Here is a 21,552-nt window from a genome sequence, read left to right on the forward strand (position 1 = left end):
CCAGGCAAACACCTCCATCTCTCTTGAACTCACCTAGAGTACTGTATGGCATGTGAAGAGAGATCAGGGTTGACCCAGATCCCAGCCTGTGTGCAGCCCGTCAGCCAGCCATTCATCGAGAAGCACAGGGCTACGAGCAGCTTTGTGCTGTACCCGTCCCCATGTGAGCTGGCTGGAGGGTGCTCTCAAGCAGACATCACCCTGGCTTTTCAGAGGGGATAACAGCCCAGGGTGCTGCAGCCTGAACAGCAGCTGCTAGGCTTGGATGCAGGAGAAGGCTGCTCTGCCAGTGACGGATGGTGTTATCCACCCTCATCTTTCACTTAAGGTTTTATCATCATTTCCATCAAGGGCAAAAGTCTCTTCTCAAAGCAAAATTTAGTGGCACCTGAGGCAACGCAGCTAACTACCCTGGATGCACTCAGAAAGGTATTTTAAATTTTAAAACGTGCCTGTTGGAAAGCAAATATAATAACTCGTATTAAGTTAGGTGACCAAAGCCTGCACCTGTTTCGGAACCACAGAATAGTTGAGGCTGGAACTGGCCTCTGGAGACCATCTAGTCCCATCCCCTCATCACTGTCCTTTTACGTAGCCTGTACTTCATCAATTTTTCTGTGAGGATATTATGGGAGACAGTGTTGAAAGCCTTGCTAAAGTCAAGATAAACAACATACTGCTCTCTGCTCACCCACTGAGCCAGTCAATTCACTGTAGAAGGCTACCGGCATGGTCAGGCATGATCTTCCCTTCGTAAATCCATGCTCACTACTCCCAGTCACCTTCTTGTCCTCCATACATTTGGAAATGATTCCTAGAAGGATTTACTCCATCACCTTCCCAGGGATCAAGGCGAGACTGACTGGCGTGTAATTCCCTGCATCTTCCTTCTTGCCCTTCTTGAAGAAGGCAGGACATTTGCTTTCTTCCAGTCCTCCGTAAGATCCCCCAGTTGCTGTGACCCTTCAATGATAATTGAGACTGGCCTCACAATGACATTGGCAGCTCTGTCAACAGTTATGACTGCATCTGTCAGGTGCCATAGACTTCTGTGTGCCCAGTTGGTTTAAATGTTCCCTAACCTGATCCTTCTCCACCAAGGGTCTTTCTTGCTCTAGACTTTCTCCATGGTTTCAGGGGCCTGAATTCCTGAAGGCAAATCTTATCTGTGAAGACCAAGTGAGTGAATGCATGAAGACCTGTGAGTGTCTGCAGCCTCATAGTGCAAACTTGCTTGAATCGACATGCGTTTGCTTTGTTTGAAGAAACTCTGAAAACCAGACCTAAGTCATAATCATATTAAGTGATTGCCAGCTACTGCTGGTGACCTGATCTACCTTCAGGAGCTTAATTTGCACAGCAGTCACCTGGAGTCAGTCAGTATTGCTCCCTGCAACTCCACTCTTCAAACAGTTCTTGGACCTCCGCCAAAACAAAATTAAAACACTTCCCATTCAGTTTTGTGAACTGCAAGAACTTGTTAATTTTAAAGCTCGTTGACAATGAGTAGATTAGGTTAAACAGCCTGTTTTGAACAGCCTAATCCAAGTGTTCCCAGCGCACAACTTCAAATACCATTGACTTTATTAGCATGCACTGCAAGAGCAGCTATAAATTACTGAATGTATTACAGTTGTCACCTCCTTCCTTCTCACCCTTGTGAAGATCTGGAATGGGCTAAAACATGCCAGGTTTACGAGTGGGAAGAGAGCAGGTAAAGGGAGTTGGAAACCATCCATCATCACCTCGCAGAGCAGCAGGCACCCCATCCGAGGCGAAGGGCAGGGGCTCACCCATCAACGCCATGGTTGCATGCAGCCCTCCTGCTGTCAGCACGTGCACCCTGGTGCATGCTGTCCCCCACAGACTTACAATTAGATAAACAGCTAAATGTTTAGATTTATTTGTGTATTTACTTTGCAAGGTACACGTCTGAAATCAAGTCCCCTCACATTAGTGGAATGGCTTTTTTTGCCTTACTCTTTGTTTCTCCTCTCCCCCCTTCACCTGAGTCTTGCAAAATTACATTTGTGAAGCACAGAGGTATTAAGCAGGGAGCACTGCGAAAATAAAGGCTTACAAAGAAATGAATAATTCTGTATTCATAGCAGGGCTTGAATAATGTCCCTAGAACCACACACTGAGAAAGGAGGAGAAAACCAAATATTGAACAGCTGCTCATTAGAAAAGCACCAGCCATCCTGAGCCCTGAAAAAACACAGGAGTCCTGGGGTGGGGGGGGGAAACACTGCATGACCATGTAATTAAAGGCTCTATCAGAGTGTCCCAGGGGGCTGCAGCAAGGCTACCCAGGCTTTGCAAACCTGGCACTCTTAAAATGCAATCGCTTGTCATTTTGGGGGGTCAAAAAACAGGAATCCAGCCTCCCAAGCCACAAATTGTGCTGTGCATGGTTCCAGGGACACCTTCCAGGGGGCAGTCGGGACCTCTGCCACTTGAGCCAACAGGAGAGCTGGCAACAGCGTGTTTGACATCCTCTCGCTCTTACGCAGAGCCGGAGTGAGATGCTTTGTGCTGGCACATATCTGGGTTCCTCCAACATTTGCCAGCAGTAAAAGGACCCTGAAGTGCCAGACACTGGTGTGTCTCTCTGGGCATGTTGGTGAGGCCGCTGGTGGGTTTCTGTGTGCCTTCCCTGCACAAGTATACAATTCTGCCAGGATGTTTTAACACAGGCAAAATAATATGCTCCCCTCTGGCTCCATTCTTGAAAACAGTGGAACTACTTTGGCAGCAATTTAAAAATGAAAAATCAGCTTCAGACAGATACTTAACATGAAAAATATCATGTCTGATGGGTATATCTGGCACAGCCATCAGCAGTCTACAACAGAGGTTCATAACAGAAGCATTGAGCAAATACATTACCAGCCCTGCCCTAAAATACTACTGTTCAAATTGAGAAGCCATGATTTTACTGTTGTTTTTGTGGAATACAGGTGCTTAGAGGGCATGACTGATCTCCAGATGTGTTGGAGAAGGAAGAGCGATTGCTGTTGGATTGTAATCACTCCCAAAGCTTTCTGCAGAGAAACACCAGAAAAGAAGGCATTTTTGTAATCTACTGAGATACAAGAATACCACAAACATGGACCAGAAGAACTGACTTTCTGAGCCTGTAGTTATCCTGCAATAATTTTGACTCAGGTTAATTGAAACTTAGTTTTAAAAGCTAATGAAGCCAAAATGAAAAAGGATCCACTGGAAAATTGTCAGGAATAAAAAAAGCCATGAAGCTTCTGCTCTTATTTTCTGTGTTTAGTTTTCCTCCTTGAAGCTCTGCACTGCACTTTTCAGGCTATACAAACCATTGACACCTCTGTCATACCTAATCCTGTCTTCTGTGGCTTCAGTGGTAGCTTTTAGCCTATGGCCCAACCTGGGAAGGTGCAAAACCCCCTTTCTGCAGGGGTGAGTAGGAGGAAAATCATTCTTTGGAAATTCCCCCTCTCCAACATGTGAGATTTATCTCCTGCTTCCCCAGGTCCCCCAAGGAGGCACCCCAATGGCCCCCGATGGCTCCAGGGGAGCCAATTCTTGCCGTAGCACTGCACTCCTCTTGCCTCCGGACATTTCCAGTCCACTCCCGCCTGTCTCAGCTTGATTATCCACTCTGAGCCAAAGCCTTGTCTTCTGTGGCTCTCCTCTGAGTCACCCGTGCAGCTCTGGTGCCTTGTGTTGAAGGCAACAAATTTCATGCAGAAATTTCTGGGGTTTTTTTTCCTTCCTTTTGCCTTCTCCCTTCCCCTTTATTTCCTTTATCAGCGTGAGTTATGAACCTGCAGAGATGTTCTGCGCCCACAGATTTCCTGTGTGACTAGCTTTAATGTAAGGGAGTAAATACTGCAGGTCTGTCTACTAGTATGAATAAGTAGAAGTGTCTGTATATATATCCCTATACAGCAATATAATTATATGTGTATAGAGAGAGAGAGAACAATATAAGTACACATAATTACAAGTATGTAAATATAATGGAATAGTGTGAATCTAGTGGAAAATTTATTTTTTAAAAAATATTAAGCTTCTAGATTTCACTAATGCATTCAGTATCTGGAAAAACAGCCAAAATGCCCATTTTAAAACCAAAATAAAAAACCACAGACTTCCTGTTTGGTTCAAATAACTGGGCGAAACAGAGTTTCCCCAAGATAAGGTTATTTGCTTTTGGGAACAAAAGCCTGTGTTTGCCTTGAACATGAGTGCCGACGCTGTCTCTGGGCAGCTGATGCCGCAGCCCCAGCGGAAGCAGATGGCAGCCGGCGCTCCCCGGCACAGCTTTGATCTGCGCCGACTGGTCCCTCCGAAATAGCTCTGCACCGGAGGTCTTCGATTCTGCGTGGAGTGGGGATATTATCAGATCCCACTGGAGACCAGAGCGTGTTCACAACCCCACCCGCACCCCCTGAGAGCCAGGCATCTGTCTTCACCGGCGTGCAGGGGGATACATTAGCAGACCAAAGTGGCGGGGGGATGTGCTGCCGGGGTGAGAGCCTTCCAGAGAGACGAGTTATTTTGTAGGCACCTTGCAAATACTGGGTGCCGCCACGCATTTATCTTCTGCATCAACGCATGGTTTACCTTAGCCACGCGAGATACAGGTGAGATCCAGCCCCAGTACAGCTAGCTAACTAATGCAACACAAACCATGCTAAAGAGGCAAAGCATACCTCAGCAACAGACTCCAGTGGGCCAGGGTGCCCGCTAGTTTGCATCAGTTCAGCTCTAGGAGTCACCAGGCTGCTGTATTTACTCCAGGTGAGAATCAGGTGCAATAATTAGCAGTAACTCTCCAATGTACTGTGAAAAAAAAATTATCTGAGTTCAGGTCATGAATAAATTACTTCTCAGTATATGTACACCTGTGGGAAATAAATATGCTTTGGAGTTTTTTCTGGAGTCCTCAAGAAAGAGAATGAATATCCATGTTATGGTACAAAAAACCACCACCAAAAATCCCATTATTACCAAACTCTAAACTTTTGGGACCCAAAATCCAATCCCTTTTGAAAGTGCAAGAGAACTCAAGCTGCCCACTGCCTCACAGGCATTTATGCCTGGATTTTTCTTCCCCTTAAAAGAGATGCATAAGGAATAGACCAAGACATCTCTCCTTCAAACTACACACTACTCTCAGAATTGCAGGTGATGGTCATTTTGTTGTTATTGCTGCTTTGTACCACCAAGGCAGCTGGATGCAGAGTTAGGTTGGTGCATTAATTACCCTTTAAATAAAAAGCGCACTTGCATTTGACTGGAACACCTTGTTCCAACCTCATGTTTGGGTCTGTTTGAGGTGTAAGCTGGCTTCCAGGGAGTTGCATCTACTCATGTCAGGGCTCCATTTTGTCCTTTAGAGAAAGAGAAGATACAGTTATGAACTGTGAGTATTGAGAGGATGGAGACATTGCCAGACTTCTGCCCCGGGAAGGGGTCAGCAGGGAAATATCCAGCCAAGCAGCAGTTGCTGACATGCCTTCCCCTCAACCCCTGTATGTATACTGACTCCTTGTGAGCACAAGTAAGGTAATATTTCAGAGACTATTACCATCTCACCTCCACCTTACCACGCTTGCACACCCCCTCATACACTGGACAAAATGGCAAGTCCAGGATGGGGAGGACTCTATGGCTTCCCGTATCACCATCTTCACATCTTCTCGGGAGAAAGAGAGTTTTTCTGAGAATTGCAGCTGTATTTCATTGTTTGTAACTTAAACACAATAACATCCCTCACTTTCCCCTTCCCTGCCTTCACAAAAAAAGAGGTACCATTTTCAACCCAGCTGCAAACACGAACGCACCCTATTTGTATCACCTGTTTCTCAGGTGAGAAAGCAAATTCAGGTTATCTGCCGGATCCCAGCCTGCTGAAGTTGATTGCAGTGCTTGTTAGCCCAAAGCCTGGCCCTGTTGCACTCCCCCGCATAATTGCCACTGACTTCAAATGAGTCCCAGGTCTGGCACAATGACGCCTGCAGGCTTGGCACCAGGCTTTAAATCACTGTACAAAGTCACTCGAGAAGCTGTCGGCAGTCAGAAATGAGTCATTAGTATGCTGCCAACACAGTATTCAGTGACAAAACCCAGCTGCCACTGTAGTCAAGAATGCAGTTTCTTTAGTACTACTGTAAGTCTTATTAGCATAGAAATCAAGTGTATGTATGTAATTGAATTTCTTTGTCGCATCCTAGTATGAGATTTTCCATCAATCCTGATTGTTACTAAATTTGAACTAACAGCCCATATTTGCACTTAAGCAACATCTGAAAGAGGACGACACAAAGAAAGACTTTCCTAAGTCAACACATCCTAGAAAACAGCAGCTGCGCAAAGGCAGAGGCAAGCAATATTTCATTTTCCTCCCCATAGCACCCTATCTTTTGGCAGCTCTGCTTTAAAACTGGGTTCTGCTGGCAGCCTCGCATCTTCTGTCTGAAGAAAAGAGCTGTGATACAGCCTGTGCGAGAGCAGGGGCTGTCCCCAGCAGGAGGGTCTGTCTGTCAGGATGTTGCAGTGCCAGTTACTGTTGATTAGGAAGTGAGATAATACCGTAGGTACAGTTCATTTTAGGTCACTGATTAAACTCAACTCCTGGAAAAGAAAGAAGTAATAAAGCCAAGAGCGGAATACCAAAAGTGTTTAGGAGCATAATTTCAGGATTAACTTCACTAACATAGGAATGACTCTTCAGAAGCAAAATGAGCCTCAGAAACAGAGATACAGGGGTTGTCTCTGCGGGTCTGGGATGTGCTGGGGGTGGGTGAGGACTGACTAACCTAGCCTGGACTGAGAAGGCGGTGATTTCAGTGGTGATTTCTCAGGGGACTATATTAATCCAGATGAACCACATAGCCATATTTTCCTATATTTTCCAAGCATAACTGTCATCAAAACCACAGACACCTGACGAGGTGGAAAAAGATGGTGAGCGAGGAAATTAAATATCCCCTCCCTGTTACAGATGGTCATTACAGAGCTTGATTGGGTTGTGTTGCTAACGACTGTGCTGTGAACGCATCCCTCCAGCTTTGCTATTAAAACAACGCGTCACCAAGGTCACTGTCCAAGCAATCTACAAAGCCATCAGCCCTTACCCATGAAGTCAAGGAACCAAGTCTCGTAACCCCCAGGCAGCCTAGCACCAGAAAGAGGCAGGAGCCAGGGTACAAGACGGATCCAAGGATCCAAAGTAGAGTCACTCTGTAAAATTTCACAGTTCAATCTATCGCAAGATCCTGACGTGAACCAGTTTTCCCCTAGACGGCCACAGAGTTTCAGGAAACATGACTGTTACTCCTACAGCTCTCAGGGCTTTTGCAAAGCAGGATTTTGCTCCTGGATTTTTTTTTAGCAGCGATAACTGCAACTAAATAGAGCCAATGGGGGCAGAATAGCTGCTGATGTTGGATGCTCTGTAAGTGACAGATCATAGTCAGATTTTTCCCACTACATTGCAATGCCATGTAATACTGTTATTATGAAACAGATATCATCACCCACTGCCGGGAGTGGGCAGACACAGAGTTCACTTCAGGGTCCAAAATTTCCCACTGAATTTTTTCTTCCTCAAGCAATAAGCCCCAAGATCAGGACTCTTCTGAATCAGTCGGAAGGAAGGAGTGAGCTCCTTCCTCCCCTGCCACAATACAACAGTACAACGGAAACCAAGAAACACCCGGGAGCAGCTAATTCCCACCATGAGCCATGGCCCCTAGCCTCAGCTTCCACTGTGCAGCCCTGGGATGAGGGCAGGCTGGACTTTCCCTTTGGAGAATCACGGGGAATGGCGGGAGCGGGTAGGCCGTGTGTGGGTAGCATTAGCTTTTCACTAGAGTTTCCATCCATGCTGCTGATTAATTGCACCACCTTGGTCAAATCATGTAGCTGTGTCTCCCTTTGGACATCTATAAAACTGACTTTTGTTCCAGGCTTGATTTATCATTATTTCATTTTTCACTTCTCCTGGGCTTTTCTTTTGCCACCTTGATTTCAGTTATTGCGAGCTCGATCCCTTTTCAATTTGACACAAAATCTCATGTGTATAAGGTAATAAGTTAGAAAAACATAAGGATTTCAGAGAAAGGAAACCTTGATCTGATGGTTACTGCAGGGCACTATCAGCCAGGGCTGGGAGACCTCCCATAATACCCTGTGGCTTCCTTTGCCTTCTTGGCTCAACACCACCGAGCAGCTACCAGCCTACCCTCTGCAAAGTAAGGTGAATCAAGAATGCTTTTGGGAGCCACGAACTAACTTCAGTTAGCATTTGTGGAGTGCTCTACAGCGACTCTGCAACACAGCCTTACCAGCTCTGTCCCTGAGTTGGTGTTTTTGGCAGTAAGTGATATAAACTGGGGTACCTCTGATGTCAGCATTGCATTTGTCAGATCTTGTTGCAGATACTAATTATCCCCAAGGACATGTGAGTGCATTTGCTCCAGCAAAACACTTAGCGTTAGCTGATATCACTGCCAGTCTGTCTCTCTTGGGGACTTTTTTCTTTTTGGCTAGTTTGCTAATTTAGTAAATATTTAGAAATCCATGTTTCTATTAAACTACAACACTGGATACCATTCCCTTTTGTTCAAAATTGTTTACAGAAATAGACACAATTATATTAAGATTCCTAGTTAAGACTCACTGGGTTAAAGGCAAGAGATACTAAGTAAAAAAGGGGTGGGGAGAAAAGACGGAATTTGTTACAGCAAAGTTCAACAGTGCCTTGAAGCCCTCGTAGTTGAAGCTCTAACAGAAAACCCATTTCTAAACAGAAAACAGAAAGAGTTCAAAAATAAGGCAGTGAAAAATGAATGCCCCAGACAGAATATCAAACGCTACCCTTCAGAAGGCAACGGATAGATGGGACGAGGTTGCCCCTAGCACATCGCACAGAAAGCCAGGTCATGCATGGAAAAGGTCTGTTGGGGCAGGTCTCTCAGGGAGAGGACACCTTGTGCCCAGGCAAGTGCTTCTGCTGAGCCCAGACCCCGGGGCTGCCTGTCCGCTGCTGCTCCCCCGGCACCCTCCAGTCTTTCCTACACACACGGGGCCAATGCCCTGCCCAAAGTGTTCATATCCCAGGGAGTCAGCAAACCGTGAGAGCAGTCACCCGGCGGGGCAGAGGTCTCCAAACCAGAGTAAATACAGCTGTCGACACCAGACAACTCAGTTGCCAAGTCCAGACTTTTTCAGGAGGAAGCTCCGAATTCACGCAAATCGTTAGCAGGCCTGAAGATTAAAGAGAGGCCAGAATACAACCCAAAATGTCGGCAAGGAACCGTGGTGCCCTCAAGGAAACAAAAGGCACCTTTTGACAACAGGCACATGGGGCCTAGCTTCTGACTACCTAGCCCAGGGACTTCCCGGTGACCACAGTTGCGTGGCTTTTTCTCCCCGCTCCCAGGAAGGCTTCCCAATCCCTGCTGCTGGGGCCACCCTGTGAGCAGCACCCATGGTGGATGGTTAAAAATCAGTTCAGCTGTGTCCATAGGAGCTGTAGCCATCTCTAGCTGCTTGGTGAACGATCCTGGAGCCGCTACACTCTCACCAACAGCAGCTCGCACCACCTTTCTTTCCTTATTAAAGAAATACATTGCTATTTAGCCAACCTCTGGAGCTAGCTGAAGCAAAAGGGTTGGGGATGATGCAGAAACAGCCCTGCTTGGCAGGATCCAGGTAGGAAGGTTTGCCCAGTGCAGACATAATGCGGTGGGACAGCGCAAACTCGTGCTGCCTTAGACAGCAGACGGGTTTGCATGCTTCAGCATGGAGATGCAGCTCCAATTATTCAGCCAGCCCGCAGGCAGGCAGTTCCACCCTCAAGTGTCCAGGCAGAGGTCAGTAACCGTACACCCCGAAATTATTTTAATTATGGGACAATCACTTTCCAGTCTATTCCATCTGTTTTAGACAGGACCAACCCCAGGGACTCAGCTCCACTTTAAAAGGAAAGCTAATCAGCATGGTTTACAAAGCACACACATGGCTTCTTTGAGCCAGCTTATCAAGATGGTTCTTTATGGGAACGTAATTTACCTTTTCACAATGGGGGTCAAAGCATGAGGCTCTCAATGGAAAGACTTCCTCCCAGATGACAGACTGGGGAGGCAGTCTTCTTGCTGACTTTGATAAGGATGCAAAGCAGACAGCTAGGAATTCACATTACAGTGTATAAAGTCCCCCTTTCACCTACCACCGCAACCAGCTAGGGTAGGACAAAGAGCTGGTTTCAAAGGGCTGGAGGCACAGCGCTTCTGCACAGTGTAACACCGCATGCCAACAGGAGTGCTCCCAGGAAACCCCCCTCTCTTCTGTCAAGAGGCGTGAGACAATCCATGGGATCTGGTACTCTGCAGATGGATTTGTGGATGCTGAAGTTAGTCCTGAACACTACTGAGGAGTCTGCTCTTCTTTCATGGTGCAAAAATCTCCAGATATGAAAGGAGTCCTCCTGGCTAACAACACCCCCTCATATGCTTCTTCCCCTGAACATTTCCCATCTGGTTTCAAATCTTTGCATTCCTCCTCTCTTGAAAAATATAGTTTAGTAGGATTCAAACTCTTCCACCCTGGCGGGCTAGGTGTCTCCTTCAGAGGGGGCTGGAGGGGGCAGAGAAAGGGTGCTCTGGGATGCACTGCATGTCTTTAGCTCCTCTGACATGTGAAGATAAAGCATGACAGACCCCTGGCACACAACACCAGACTCCTGACTCCACACTCTATATCTGAAAGAAGCACCAGGTATCCTGTGATCAACAGTGTAATTTGTGTGAGCCCCGGTACACCATCTCAATGTACATTACCATGTGTGCATTAAAATAACATGGAGAGTTGAAATGCATTAGGACAGCGTCTGTACCTGAATGTGCTGATTCAACTCTCAAAGCTGCATTAAGCAGCTGTAGTCTTCAAGCCCTGCAGATGTCTATTTTAATCATCTGTCTTAAAATATCAGCTGGTTTTATGCCCTATTCTGAAGCTTACCATCCCTCACAGAGGCTGAGTTGTTTTCTCTAAGCACTGCCATCCAATCAAAACTGGAAACAGGCAGGAAAAAGAGAAAATAAGAACAAGTTACTTTTGTTTGTACTTATTCCCACACATCTTGCACAGCTTGCGGCTGAAACACCTTGGGAGGGTGTAGCTGAGGAACCTGAGCCTGCCACCTGAGCCTGCCTGAGACCAGCGGGACACTTTTATTGGAGATCTGAAACGTGGCTGGCTAAGGTATGAACCTCATCAAAAGCAGGGATTTGAGTTGGCAGAGATTACCCTTCTCCAAGCCTTCCTCCATCTCTTCTGACTTGCTGCTTAAGAAACATGCCCCTGTACAGCAGAGAAGCTGTTCGCTTCCGTGGTAAAACACCTGGCCACAAAACAAGCTTGAGGGCCCTTCCTAAGCCACACTCACAGCATCAGCTCACCAATTTCTCCGCTGCCCTTTTAGTTTATTTTTTAGCAAAAACTAACGAAAGAAAAAGGTTTTTTTTCAGTAATATTGTTCCTCTCTTGAAGTCCCTCCTCCCTCTCTCTGCTGTGCCACCCCAGGCTCTGACCTTCCAGAGTGCGCTGGGCTCACGCAGTCTAAGTATTTTAGTTATGCCCAAGGTACTTGCAGTTTGTGCAGACACAGAGCCTAAGATCACCTGTAATCTTGTTAATTATGATAATTACGGTCATTAAGGACATATTATAGAGTTCGCTGTTAACAGGAGCTTCCACGGACGCTTGCAGCCAAAACAGCCAAGGCCAGCTCTCCATACACAACTTCGTGACTCCCAAAGGAGGATGAGTGTGAAGCGTGCGATCTCGTGGCCCTGCCCTGCACCCTCGACCAGGGAGCTCTGCTCACCCACGGCCCGTGTCTGTTACTCATCATTACAAAGCCAAGGCCTTTAGCAGGTCTCCTTCTCGTGGATAGGATAAGAAGGCAATATCCAGCAGAGGAAATTGGAGAAAAATATTTTCAACCCTTTACTTGTTCTTGGACCTCCCCCACGGCCTAGATAAACTAAAATATTTAAGCACCTCACACTTGAGTTACAGAGCTTTTCTGCTTTGAATGAAAGGGAGAACATTGAAGCGGTAAGACCTGCGCTTTGCCTTGCAAGATAACTGCTCACAGTCCCCGGTTTGAAGGAACCTGACACATCTGGCTCTGGCACGCAGCAGCACGCTCGTTTTCCCTCCAGTGACTCATTTAACAACTCCTCAAGGAAAAATTACTACTACTGGAACAGAAAAAAACAGCCTCCTAGGCACTATTACGATCAGCTGCGTGGAGAGGAGCTGGTGAGTATGAAGAGGTGAAAATGATGCCTGTGAGGGTGGGCTGGAGGCCAGCAGCTGGAGGGCAGGGAGTGGGGCGGGAGAGGTGTGAACGATCCGTGGACTGAAGCCCCGTTGCTAAACACCGAGAGGAGAAGCTGGGCTTTGGCCTCTGCCGCCAGCTGGTTTCGCACTCGCCCTGGCCAGAGCAGATGCCTGTCTTTCATATTGCAAGAGTGGGCGAGGTGGGTCCAGCCCTGGTGCCGGGGTCTGCCCGAGGGAAGCAGTCAGCCTCCCTCCCCAGGGCGGCAACCGCAGGTTGAGGCCAGGTGAACCATCGGCTCGACTCACGGCAATCCTCCTTGCTACGCTTACACCCTTCAGGCTGGGGTTTAGGCTCTTCCTCTGGTCAGCCAGGCCTTCCCGATGGCAAGCCAGCCCTTTGCAAGACACTTGTGCTTAGATGGATGGGAGGAGGCTTGCCCTCGGGAGACAGCAGCCTCTCCTCACAGCAAAATAGCTCGAGTGAGTTACGGCTTCTCATGCGGCGGCATGCAAAATTGTCAGGCTCTTGGCATGTGAGTGACTGTCTGTATATCTCAGAGAGACAACTTTCAAACAGATTCTGAGGGATTTTATGCTAATAAAGCTCTGCTTTTGCTGCTGTTAGTTCAGAAATCTTTATTTTAGCTGTTGTTTTCAGTTTTCAAAGCCTGCTTTGTCAGTGAACACCCGTGTCCTCCTAACTGTGGCATGGAAAACAGTGCTGACAATTATTCTGCAGTTACAACACATCACGTTAGGTGGTCCTATCTCAATGCAGTAGACAGCTGATGGGTGGGGAGGGGAAACTGATATAGCCTAGCCATGAGGTCTCGCTGCCTGCCTGGGAAATAAAGGACACCGAAATATAACTGCGTGGGAAGGAATTCCAAGAAGAATTTGTCCCAAACCATTTCTGGAAACAGATGATAACATTATTTACCCAAATACAGGAAGCTCGAGATTGCAATGAATGACGAAAGGCAAGAACTAAGGGTGAGGGGGAGAAATATGTCCTTCCCCCTCCCCCTTCCCAAAAGATAGAAGGAAAAACCCCACCAGCAAACCCCCGGTTACTAGGCTGTGCACTCACGAGCCGATCCATCCCTCTGTGTCTGTGCATGTGCGTCTCTCACCCGCACAGCTCTGCCCGGCCCCCTTTGGATCCTAGTGCCAGGGGCTCTTTCCAAAGCCAGGCATGGTATCCCGCGGAGAAGAGTCCAGCTGTTGGGATCCTTCCCAGAAATCAAACACTGCCGCATTCAAGCCTTTCTGGCCTTTCAGTAGTTAATCTGGGGATACCCAGAAACCTGAGAGCAATGCTACCCCCCTCCAATGAGAAGGGATGGGAAGCGATGGGGTGTGCTTCAAAGCCTTCATATTTATTTATTTATTTGTGTTAATGTTTATGTAAATTTTGCATAAATCTGGATTGAACTTTGGGAGCCCGAGCTCTCAAATACAGAACCCAGCTGTTTGAAATCACGAGGAACGTACATTCCCACCAGCAGCGTAAATCCAAAATATAAAAAGGCAAACAGCCCAGCTAGCCAAAGGAGGGACCGAGGGGGGATTAGCTCTCACAGAACAGTACCCTATCTTCTTGTGTGTTTATTTATTTTTTTAATGTTGCTGCCTGCTCTGTAGTAAAAAAAAAGATGCTGGTTATTTTGGAATCCACAGCGATGCCAAGCATCCCTCAGCATCTGCTCACAGCGGTTCCCAGCCATGGCTTCTGCTGCGCTCAAACCAAGTGAAAGCAGCACAGACCCAAGGTATTTTATCATGGTGACAGCCTGACTGATCTGGATTCAGCAGCATTTTATTTATCTCGGCAGTGCCAATCAGCCCAGCCACGGTGAATCTGCTGGAAGACCAAGGGGTTCCTCCTCATCACTGACCATGGCTCAATGTCCCCAGGGTCAGCTCAGCTCTTCTGGGGCTTAGGAAAGCTGCAGATCGCAGTTACTCTGGTCTTGGCTTCATGGCACACTGACAGCATTTGCGGTCTGGTTGTGGGATGCCAAGCACCAAGTCAACACAAACTCACCATTTTCATTTGTTTGTCCTCAAAACAATTGAGCTTGTTAACTTTGTTTGAAGGAGCTTTATGTTAGCTCACATATCAGCTGTAGTCCCCTTTGCCAGCATCAAGCCACATCCTCCGTGTATGGTCCATATCGTGTGTTTTGTAAAATTTAACAGCAATGTCAGCAGAGGCACATGCACACATCTGAGCTGAATGTGCTCGTACGACAGGGCACTCCAGTGAGCAGCTGCCGTACTGGTGACCTCTGAGGCTCAGGCTGACAGTCATTGACTTTAGGGTAAGTTAGATCTGTCCCTTAGGCATGGAGACGTATATAGGATCTCTGCAGAAGACATTAAAGTACCTGCTACAGAGATCAGCCCTCCCTTCCCAGCTATTACTTTATAAAAGGGGGAGAAGTTAACCTTCTGAGCCTTTATTTAAGCCCTAAAAAAAATATCAGCTTTTCAACAGTATTCTTTCAGTGAAATCTGTGAACATTATAATTATTATTATAATAAAGATTATAATAAAGATTTTGACAATCTGCTTTGACACCTAAATGCAGAATTGGGATTATAATGCAAAAATCTCAGCTCAAGTGGGAAAAAATGTTAATGCATCCTTAGGGCAAGCTTATACCTAGCCTTACACCCTAAATGAACTAGGCAGTAAGTGCTAATACATGGATTAGCAGGTCCCCATTTTCTACAGATAGGCATTTCTATACACAAAAATGTATTGGCAGAAAGGAGTAAGCAAGGGTGAAGTTGGCAATTCAGAGGTTAATTACTATCATTAAGAAAAAAAATCCCACTTCAGGCACATCAGCTTTAAAGCTAGTTGGAAGTAGCCCTCTAAGAGGTGGAAGCAGCAGACAGCAAAAAATAGAAGCTCTTCAGCCTATGATATAATAAGCGTGATGTGATACAAAGTCTGTGATAAAATTTCACTGTAAAAGCACCTTACAAAACAAGAGAAGGGGCAAATCAGTTCAGTGAACTCTGAGAGCCCCTAAACCCAATGGGATCTCTCACTGATGCCTAAGGTAAGGTATTTTCTCCCCTGGCCTGGCGCAGGTCTGAGGCTGTGACCAGTAAGCTGGCCTGATTTACCCCAGGACTCCAGTCAGCAGTAATAGGTGAGCCCTGGTCCCTGCAACATTGGGACCCTGAATTCGCCACTGCAGAAAACTCCCCGAAGCATGTACAAACCCTCTGCAGCTTGAGGGCTGATGCCATCCACCTGCCTAACCCGGTTTTCTCTCCTCCTGTTTTCCAGGCAGGAGCTGAAAGGGAACGATGCTCCCCCAAAGCTCCCCTGGTGGCTCTTCGTCCTTTCAGCATTCAACACCATCTTTCCTAGTCCTCAAGCTGGTCTTTGCTAGTCCTTGCTAGGTGAGTAGCTGTGACTGAGCAGAGGTAGGGATAGTGCTTGTTGGTGGATACACCTCGGGGACGAAGTTAGACTTCAGCTGGGCACACGCAATTGCCTCCTCGTGACTGTGATGCATTTCAATGTCAGACATCATATATTAGTGTTTAGGTGACAGCTTTTTTTACAGTACCAATGCCTGTGTTACAATGATACCCCTCCAGAGCCCACTGGTGACTGGGTACTGGTAATTAAAATGATTCAGCCCATCCCTAAGCAGACTATTTATGCATTTATTTTACCATGCCTTTTCCCAGTGAAACTGCCTTGATGACACTTTTCTTAAATGCTCCTGTGACACCTGCCACTGCAGACAATCACTAAGGAATGAATTACAGCCATGATTAACTTTCAGCTAAATAGAAAAGAAAATACTTGAACTAAAACCCATCACCTGTTTTGATACAAATTGAAAACATTGGCTTTTTCAGTAAGGCAAGGCTCCAAGCACTGCAGCACCCTAAATTCATGCAGATGCTATTTAATCACAGCTATCTGCTATTACTTTTTCCTCAGCTAAACAACAGTGCAGTTAGCAGAAGTCATGTGAAAGGGGCTGACGTTAGATAGAGAATGTCGTTAATGTTATGGTTCCAAAGAAAAGTGAGATTTCTTTTATATTCGTTCATGGCTGCAGCTGATAATTGCTTCCTGTCTTACACCTACACAAAATCCATGAATATAATTACAGCAGCGCAGTGCAGAGTTCAATCAGAAGGGAGTATTGATTTGCGTATAAATCAAAAGCCATCTTCCTCCAGTTGTATTTACACGAAAAAAATAATAGGACTTTTCTGAAAAAGCTGCATAATCAAGAAAGGGTAGTGTATTGCAGAAAACCTCACTCATAGATTATATGGCCAGAAGGGAATAATATAATCATCTAAATGTGTCTACATATGCAAGCCACAGGATTTCCCAAATTAATCAAGCTTTGATCTACAATGTTGGGGGTTTTTTTGAAGAAAAAAAATCGACTTATTTTGGTAGATTTTTAAGTGCATACTTTCATTTATATGCACATAAATTATTACCATGTTCTCCTGTGCAGCAGAGCCTGTTGCCTGGAACAGAAGCAGATGCTTCTGTTCTTGGGGTGCACAGCCAGGTGACTGTCACTCACCAGCAAAGACAGGGATGCCAATCAGCACTGGGGTTGCTAACAGGAGTGGGGAGGAACAGCTGTAATTTTTTAGCTCACTCACCTGCTTCCCCTGGAAAATCCACATCAAGACTTTGCAGTAAAGACAACATCTGAATGAGGAGAGGTTTGCTTTCTTGATAGGTAGTGTACTTTGGGGAATCCTGTCTGTAGGGCTATGAAAGCAAAGGTGAGAAAGCAGAGGAAAGTCTGAATTTGGCATTATGGAGCCAGATCCAAAGCCCAGAAAGGCACATCCCTTGCGTAGGCTGGGGTCCAGCTGGGGAGGGTCCCTGTTCAACACATAGTACCTGCAGAAAAACAGCAGACTGGCTTTTTGCACCTAAAGCTAGCTGGGGGGGGGGCACAAACCTATTTTCAGCTAGATCTGCCCTGCCGAGAGCTCCCTCCTACACAGCAGTCTTTATTAAAGGTTGATCTGTTCTGTGCTCTCTTCATGAGTAAATGGCATCCTCCACTGTAAATGCTAACCTTGCCCCAGAGAAAAGGGTAGCATGCTCCTCCTTCCCCATCACCCAGCCTTCATAAAGATAACTTGCTCGCCTATATAATTTTCTGCAGTTTGTCTGAAGGGAGCTTTTAGGACTGAAAGACTGAACGGAGATATTTCTACAGGTTCTTCATTATTTGAGCTGCCAGCACGGGATTTGGGAAGGATGCAGAACCGCAAGGTCTCGTCTCTGCACAGGGGTTGCACTGGGTAGTAACGGAGAACTAGAAAGCAGCAGAGGCACATACTGTTATGAAAGCATTTACACAGCTCAGGTTTTGCGAAGGAAATGGAAGAGGGTGTGTAAGTGAAAGATCATTTGAACCCAGTAGAGCTGCCACTTCTTCAGGAGGTACAATAACATCCATAAAAACCTTTCTTTTCACTCTCTCTAGCTACACCAGCACAAAATGAGACCACATCGGTACCTCTGCTAAACATCCATCACTGAGTACTCCGCTCAAATCAACTGTTTTGGGAACACTTGCAGTGTCCTGACTTAGCCTGGGGCTACTAGCAGTGAAAGCTCATTTTTGTCAGCCAAGAAGGAATCAATCAGAACTGATGACTGCATTAATATTATTCATCACTCCCTGAAGATTTCTTTCTAGTGAGCCACCTAAATAATTAATATTAAAATTGATTTTGTGAAGTGTTCTCAGATGGTGTAATAAATGTGTACTAACAGTCTATTTACGAGGCCACAGTGTAGAAGGATTAAAACCTGATCAATTATGACATGCCTTCATTTTTGAATAGGAGCCTGTTTGAAGAAACACAATCTATGCAGAGTATAATTACATGTACTAAGTTACAACACAATCTGTTCTGCCACTGACTGACTAGTGTTTGTTAGATTAAAAACACTGCTAGGAAATGGCTAACTAATTAATCAAACTGGCTCATTTCCAAGAGCTTTCATTTGATCAGTTGTGCCTCAGATCTATTTTTATAGAAACACTCAACCAAACAGAAAAAGTTACTGCAATGGAAAGACAAGAGCAACGCTTTAAGAAATCACAGTAAAGAGTGCATATATTTTTTTCATGGCTCTAACTAATATGAGTCAAAAATTTAAAAAAATATGTAAATATCTTATTACCAAGTATCAAGGAAAGATGATGGATGAGGAGGACTGCCAAAGCACACCCAATATATGTATATATACACCAGCTATCCTGTTTTCCAAGTGCCATCCTCCATAGATAAAAAATCAGCATGAAATACTTTAAGTCTTCTTAAGACTTAGGAAGCTGAATTGTATTAAGCACTTGTGTCACTGAGCTTGGAGAAGATACACAAAGCTGTCCTTGTACCTGAGGAATAGCTATAGCTAGGTAATTAAGGACTTAAAGCTATGGAAAAGCCTTATGGCATTTTCCATGAAGTTTCATTGTTAGCCAGACTCTCAAAGACCTTAATGTTGTATTCCTGTGCCTAGCAAGTAAATGCCCAGCTCTACAGGGGGAGTCCACAGACTAAAGTTAAGAGCAAATGCTCACGCATAAGCTAGGAGAAGAGTTTAGCACCTCAAAATGGGATCCTAAGCAGACATCGTGTAGCTACCCAAGAAGATGCTAAAAGGCAAGGGATGGCTCCTGCTGCTTTCTCAGATGTAGCACCCCATGAGCCACTGAGCCACAGTGATAACCCCCTTCTGAGGATGAACATGTCGTCCCATGGAGCATGGAGGGCCCGGAGGGCCCCATCTCCATTTTCTCTGTAAACAGAGAACACATTAGCAGTCTTGTTGAATCCAGGGTGATCTAAAGGATGTCAGAAAGACAAAGGGGAGGATAACTTAATAAAATTAGCAATTTTTCAGCAATGTTTCTAACACAGAGTTCCTACGACATATTTTTTCTGTTAATAAAAGACTATCTAATGAAATTAAATGTATGATCAAACAGCTGGTAAAAAAAGCTGCCTCAGAAAGCTATGTCAAAAGATGTGGTAACCCCTAGTGTTTGGCCTTGGAGCTAGAATACTCATAGAGGGACCCTGGGGAAGACGCTGCCTCCCATCCCTTCCTGTGAAGCAAGAGCTGAGCAGACAGGGCTGGGAAGGTGATGAGGCAAGGCAGAAACTAAGCAAGAAAATAACTTGATTATGTAAAGTGAAAACCACCGTGTATAGACCCTAAAGAAGACAGTCCCCTTGTGAAGACAGTCACAGATATGCAAGTCCTTTTATGAACATATGATTTTTCTCCTACTGAATCCAAGAAGATTTAGATAGTAAGCCTACCAAGGTGCCTTGGAAACTCACTCAACAGCATATGTGCATATTGACTTGTCTACCAGCTTGAGAAATTGGACCCTGACTGTTCACAGCATGACAGCCTAAGTTGCAAGAAGGTGATGCTGTCTTCTGTGTACAGAATTAGTCAATCCCCATCTGCTGGTGTGCCTATAATTCTAGTCATCTCCTGAAAGGAGATTAAAAGCCAGGCAGATAATTAAAACACAAAATGTTTTAAAACACAAAATGTTTCGCTCAGGCTAGCAGCTGAAATAATTTTTGCTGTTATGTCTTCTCCGTCTTCTCTTCCCCAAACATTTGGTGAGTTTGCTTTCTGACAGGGATGTTCACTAGACATTAATGTTTTATGAAACTCTTAAAGAATATTTATAAAAAGCAGATCTCAAATATGTCACCAGCCATGTTTGCATTATGCAGCCTACACCTTGCCACTCAGGAGTCAACTGCATGTCACGCATATTCACTGATGAAGTAGAACACAGCTGAGAAGTCCAGGGATAAAGAGAAACATCAACAATTTAAATGGGCACAGTAAGTTTTATAGAAAGACCAATATATTCCATAATTTGAAGATGTCCATTTGACCAGGCAACACCATAAGCCTAATGAGCAAGCAGGATATTTAATGAATACATAGATGGAGAAGTACCTAGGATGAACATCGGTAAAGCCAGCTCAGGACAGTACAGGCTAGACCGCCCAGCAAGACCATGGCCCAAAAATGGTCAGCTCTTCGCCCCATCCCCTCCAGGGACCAACATCAGCTGTTGTTACACAAGGAGATGAGAAGCCTCAGTGGCTCCAACACAGGATCATACTAGTATGGCTGGGCAGGTCATGGGTCAGAGCTGGCTTGGGTCCAGCTGGCTAGGGACATGCCGCTGCTGGCACACATCCATTGCAGGCACTCCGTTGAGGACCTTGCAATTTTAGGCACCTCTAAGATCAATCAGCATTTTAGCACGGGCTTTGAAGATTGCATTTCTCAGCTGATGATCCTGCAGTGGTACTGAGGTGGTTCCTGTTTGTTTGTCTGCCTAAACCCCAATTATTTGAGAAAATTTTCTTAGCAAAATTACAAGGAGTGAGCTTTATTCTTTGTGCACTTAACACATGGGTAAATTTTGCTAAAGCCACAAACTGTATAGTCCTTAAAGGCCTTGGAATTTGAATGATCATACCAACTAATTAGTTAATATCTGTGGCCCACTTTAACGTAATTATGGTAGTTTCACCTTCATTTACTTGAATTAAGAGTTTATCCTGAGTAAAGGCTACATAAAACGTGAGAGAATTCCAAAGATTAACTGAGTTACAAATGATCCCTGCATAATTAATTTTTGTTCAAATGCTTACTGAATTGCAAGTGTATGCCCCGTAATAAATTCAATAATTTCAGAAATTTCGTCTCCATGGTAAAAGTGTCCTGACATAAGGACAGTTCCGGTTCCCCAAATCCATCCATTTGTTCACAGAAGAGATCTCTGGTTACAGCCTTCTTCCGAGACCCTCCTCCAGCACAGGGCAGTTAAAATCTCTCCATTTCCTAGTGAGAAGGTTTTGTGGCAAGGAAATCTGGAAAAAAAAGGAAAAGCTCTTATATTCATTATTTTTTTTGCCTGCAAAATCTAATAGTGGAAGTCACTACATAGTAACTGTTGTCTGAGCATCGAGAAATGGAAATAGTGTTCTTTTGTCCCCCTTTTTTACAGGGCTACTTTCCCACATGAGATTGATGTATGCTGTTAGATGTGTCTATACAGACAACCGTTCACAGTGTCCACAGGAAACTTGGTACGTGATGGTGACATCAGGGTGAATGAGACAAGTCACCTATTAACG

General features: G+C 45.4%; 1 long non-coding RNA gene and 1 pseudogene across 1 annotated transcript; both read left to right on the plus strand.

Annotated features, from left to right (window-relative positions):
- The first annotated feature begins 729 nt into the window (after window positions 1–729).
- Window positions 730–1,718, plus strand: LOC140649049 (leucine-rich repeat protein 1 pseudogene; annotated as a pseudogene).
- A 10,196-nt stretch (window positions 1,719–11,914) lies between these two features.
- LOC140660241 (uncharacterized) lies at window positions 11,915–18,166 on the plus strand. The gene is made up of 3 exons (XR_012045371.1): window positions 11,915–12,315; window positions 15,644–15,759; window positions 17,844–18,166. It is a non-coding gene; the product is annotated as an uncharacterized lncRNA (long non-coding RNA).
- The last annotated feature ends 3,386 nt before the right edge of the window (window positions 18,167–21,552 follow it).

Source organism: Ciconia boyciana, chromosome 1 (genome assembly GCF_034638445.1).
Source record: "Ciconia boyciana chromosome 1, ASM3463844v1, whole genome shotgun sequence".
Taxonomy (NCBI): Eukaryota; Metazoa; Chordata; class Aves; order Ciconiiformes; family Ciconiidae; genus Ciconia; species Ciconia boyciana.